Source organism: Sceloporus undulatus, chromosome 7 (assembly GCF_019175285.1).
Source record: "Sceloporus undulatus isolate JIND9_A2432 ecotype Alabama chromosome 7, SceUnd_v1.1, whole genome shotgun sequence".
In the NCBI taxonomy this organism is placed as follows: Eukaryota; Metazoa; Chordata; class Lepidosauria; order Squamata; family Phrynosomatidae; genus Sceloporus; species Sceloporus undulatus.
The window spans coordinates 30,580,590-30,585,721 of record NC_056528.1 but is presented as its reverse complement, the minus strand read 5'-3'; positions in this window follow the sequence as shown (position 1 = coordinate 30,585,721).

Here is a 5,132-nt window from a genome sequence, read left to right as displayed (position 1 = left end):
AGAATCATGCAATGCATTTAAGTTCCTCTCCCTGTTTTGGGAAGAAGAGAAAGCATGGCTGCACCAAGGGACCTTCTTCCTTCTCTCCTTTTGCTTTGGGATGGCTCTTTTCGCCACGCGCCCAAAATGTCCCTCCATGGCAGAGAATGCAACCTGAAAAGGGGAAACCCACCGTGGGATTTCCACAGCTCCCAACTTCATTTTGCAAGAAATAGAAAGTGGAGGACAAGACCTTTTCCTTGCAAAGTGTGCACTTCTAGACATCGGCCGGCTGGGGATTTCCAAGTTTTTGTGGTTGTTGTTGTGTGCCTTCCAGTCGTTTCCAATGTATGAAGACTCTATCAGGGGGTTTTCTTGGCAAGGTTTGTCCAGAGGGGGTTTGCATTGCCATCCTCTGAAGCTGAGAAAGTGTCCCTTTGTTAGGAAGGATCGAATTAGGGGAATTATACAAGAAGCGTGTCCTAACAACGCACGCAGCGGGATCGTGTCCCTATGTGTATACCAGAGGTCATCTAGTCCAACCCCAAGCAACAGAGACTCGGATGCCAATGAGTTGCAATAAAAATATAAAACGTTTATTAAAACCACACAACAAAGTGGATCACACACACACACACACTCACATTCAATACTAAAGCAAGGGAGGGGTGAGTTTGGGAGTAAAGGAGAAAGGATAGAGGCACCGTTATTTGCCTTAGGAGTCTTCTCCAATGCGACGGATGTGAGTGATGGGGGAAGGTGAGACACGGCTGCGAGAACGGGGAAAGGAAGCGGCGACCGCGGTGGCTAGGAGCTGAGTTCCGGTGGGCAAGGCTAACAAGAGGCCCGAGAGACAGTGAGCTTTTGGCTTAGCTTGAGTGATTTCAGTGGAGCCCAAGGCTCAAGGATCACCAGGTTTGGAACTCAAAGCTCAACAAGCCCAGCTTGGAATCAGGCTCAGAACTTCTGCTCTACAAGCCCAATGAGGGCTGGAATCGGGGTCCTTTTATACCCCTGAACGTATCCTCAGGTTATGGCTACCTGGTGAACAAAGGTCTTGATGGTTATCTTTTGTCTAAAGGATACACAAAGAAGAGGTCTGGCACCTTTCAGGGGAAGACAAATATCTAGATGGCAGAGCTGTTAAGACAATCACTCGCTCATTGAGAAGGAGGCTACCTCTATTGTCCTCTCTTTTTTGGGTAGCTTGCGAAACTTGTAGGGCAACTCCCAGAACTGCTTGCTTAAGGTTTTAAAATGTATCTTTTTTCCTGTGGCCAAGCCTAGCAAGCTTGCTGGCTACATGGTCAGCTCACCTTTGGGATAATGGCGGCTTGCGATGGGATCAGTCAGGGGTCATGATTTTTGATCACTTGGCACCCAAAATTTATATAAAACCAAACTTGGTAACACCTTGCCCAAGGTTTTTATGCCTGAGAGGGATTCGAACCCTGGCCTCATAGTGCAATGCTCAAGCCACTACTATGCCATGCTTCCTCTCTGCCTTTATTATTCCTTCCAAGTGGAGTGTTTGTGTGTATCATTTTATAGCTTCTTCTCATCCAGCGCAAACATGGGTGCCTTGTTTGTTCTACAAATTGGTTATATGGCTTAACTGTTATGAGAGTGCTTTGTTTTTTGATACGGTACTTAATATAAACCAATTTTAAAACTTATTTAACTAAGAGCCCTAATCCATCAGCCAGGGACCATGTTGGCTTGCCGGGTCTGAGTGTGACAGTCCCAGAAGGGACTTTCCCAGCCCTTGGCCAGAATGGACTCCCTTCTCTAGTCTGGAAGGAGGTTTGTGTTGCTGAGCTTTTCCAAACTCTGGTTGTTGTTGTCGTTCTCCTCCTCTTCTTCCTCTTCTGGAGGATGATTTCACCCCCAAAGCATCCGGGACGCTGGGGTTTGTGGCTGCGGCTGCACACGCATGCACCCCTCCATCACTTCCGCGCATTGTTTGCTGGCCTTTGTGCAGAGACAGACCGGGGTTTGGATCCTGGGAATCAGACATAAAAGAGAACATCACTGTTTGGGGCAGCATTCCAGTGCCAAGGCAAGGACTCTGTTGTCCTCCAGTTGTCTCCCAGTTTGGCACAGATGGAAACTGGGACACGCATAGCCAAGGAGCATCAGTCCGGGGGGGGGGGGGGGGAAAAGGAAGAAGAAGAAGAGAGAAGTCAAGAAAGGGGCAGCATGGGGCAGTGGTGTTTGAGTGCTGGACTATGACTCTGGAGTCAATGCTGTTCGATTCCTCACTCAGCCATGAAACCCAATGGATGACCCAGGGCAAGTCATACTCTCTCAGCCTCAGAGGATGGCCATGGCAAACCCCCTCTGATGAAACATGTCAACCAAACCCCATGATAGGTTCGCCTTAGGGTTGCCATAAGTCAGAAAAAGCTTGAAAACACACAACCAGAACAACTGGGAAGGGAGGATTTCCATCCCTTCCTCTTGGTCTCCCATCCAAGTGCTCTTCCTGGCAGCCCCTCATCCAAGTACTAACCAGGTCCAATCTTGCTTAGCTTCCAGGATCAGATGGGATCGGGTGTCTTTAGTGCCAGCTTGACCACTTCTTTGGACAAGAGACCAGGGAGGTTAGCTAGCAGCTTGCATGTCTGGATCGGGTGCAGTTGTCGCATGCTGATAGTTGCAATCGGGACATTAATTAACTTACTTTACTAGTGTTACAAGTAACGTCCGCTAGCCACTTTCAGATATGACTTTAAAAGTCTGCTACTGATCTTTCCTTGGAACCCAGTACATCTCCTTCCTTGGTGAAGCCACAGGCTCCTATGTAAGTAGAGGACACTGAATTTCTCAAGACGTCCCTGGGAGCCTGTGGCTTCACCAAGGAAGGAGCCATGCTGGGTTCCAAGGAAACGTCTTTTCTCAATTGCAAACCGACATCACATTTCCTTTGAAAATCTCCCAGTGACCACAGGGCCAAAGGGAGAGGTGCCAGCCTGCAAATAGCCTCCTCCCTGCCATCTGAACTAAGACCAGAAACAGCACAACGCAGCCCTAGGACTAACATCTCCATTTCCCTCCTGTTTGTTTTAACACCTTGCCTGATGAAGAAGCCGCCAGTGGCACTTCATAATTGTGCATGTGGGTCACCCCGATAAAGGTATCCTTGTTTGGATTTGGGTCACCCCGATAAAGGTATCCTTGTTTGGATGTTATTGGGTTTACTGTATGGCCAACACAGCTACCCCTAGATGTTCTGTGAAGCCAAAGGCTTTCACAGCTGGCACCCATAGTTTTTTGTGGGCTATGAGGCCATGTTCTATTTTCTGTTTGGGTTAATGTCACATTAACCCCGCCGTGTGTGAAAAACTACCTGCTTCTGCTGGGGATATGTGCGTGTGCTTCTGGTTTCTAAATCCGGTTTCTGTGTGGGATTTTTGTAGTTTGCTCACGCAATAAACTCCAGCGACACCTGTATTGGGCCAAGCAAAAAATGCACATTATACATGTTGCAAGCTTTCGAAGCTCCACTGGCTTCTCCATCAGGCAAAGATTATATATATATATATATATATATATATATATATATACACCTGTATATATATATCTCACTGTCTTGTGGATTTTGGATGATGCTGTGGCTTAGCTGTGGCAAAGGGATGGAATAGAGGACCTTTGGCTTCCCTTTGCAAATCTCTACATCCGAAAGAGATGTGAGGCCCATTTTGGAAGACCATTGGCGCCTGGCAGGCAGTATTATTCAATTCAAAGTGTCTTTTCCCATGGCAGGGCTTCCCCACGAGGGCATTACCTGGACAGAGGGCAAGATAGGGTCTTTGGTCTGTTCTCCCTTCTTCTGACTCATCTCGAACTCAGTGCCCGGAGTCTCAGCCTCCCTGACCTCTAGAATGAAGGTGGCTCACTTGTGAACTGTGTTGACTTCTCTCTGATGCAAGATGTTAAAGAAGAGAAACGGCCCGGATGCCGAGGCGTCACTCTCAATCAGGATGGGTCCAAACGCTGTCAGGAAGTTGCACAACATCGCAAGGGAGTCGCACCAAAGGCACCTGCATTCTCAACAGAAGAAGAGATGCCACAATGGAAATGGCGGAGGTTTGGTCACTAAGGGTTAGTTACTTTGCAGGTCACTCTCCTTCTGTCCCATAAAAGCTGCAGACACTTTCTGTCTTTCTGGAAAATACAGTGCAATTCAAAAAGAATGGTGCAAAGGCAAAGCTGTCCGCATTTGGTTTTGCACCATATTATCTTTGAGTCACTCGGTCGTATATCCAGGGGAAGCCGGGTTGGCCATACAGCCAGGTGTCCAACATTACAGTCAAATACAATAATATCCAAAACGCACAAGACTGCGATACTATTATAGGGCTCCGCTCTGGGCCCACAACAAACTCCAACTCCCAGAATTCCATAGCCTTCAGCCCAGGGACTTAAAGCGGTGCCAAACCGGGTTATTTCTCCAATGCGGATGCAGCCAGAGTCATGACCAGGCTGAATCTTCTTAAGCAATGCCCACTTCGGCCACCAGGGGGAGCGCTGGCACTGTCCAGAAGAGTTTGGCCAAAGAGTGGACCCAGTTCCTCTCTCTCTCTCCTAGCCAATGATGGGGATGATGGGAGCTGCAGTGAAGCCCCTGCTCAAGGCAAAGGCCCCTCAGGGAGGGCCCTTTTCAGTTCTGCTTTTCTGGAGGGACCCCAAAACAGCTCCTACCCCTCTCCTGACTGCAGCTCCCATCATCCCCAACCATGGCAGGAAGGGTGCAGCTGCTTTTTCGGACTGCAACTCCCATCAACAGCCAAGAGTGGAGGTTTTACCGCACAACTGGACGACTGCTTGGTTTCCCCCCTCTTTCCCTGGTCTAGTAGGGGATGCTGGGAGTTGTAGTACCACCCCAGTCACTTGTCAAGGTTCTGCTTTTCTCCCTTTTGCTGCACTGCAATTGACCCTGTTCCAGAGAAAGAGAGAGAGAGAGAGAGAGAGAAAGAATGATGATGTGAGGGCAGACCCGAACCAAAGATGGCGGTCCCGCCGTCAGCTTCCCAATCGCGGACTGCACCTGCGCAGAGCCATTGCATTGAAGCCTCTTGCGCATGCGCAGAAGGGAAACCGAAGCTGCTGCCCCTCCCTTCCTGCTGTTCTTCTTCTGGAGGCGGCAGTTC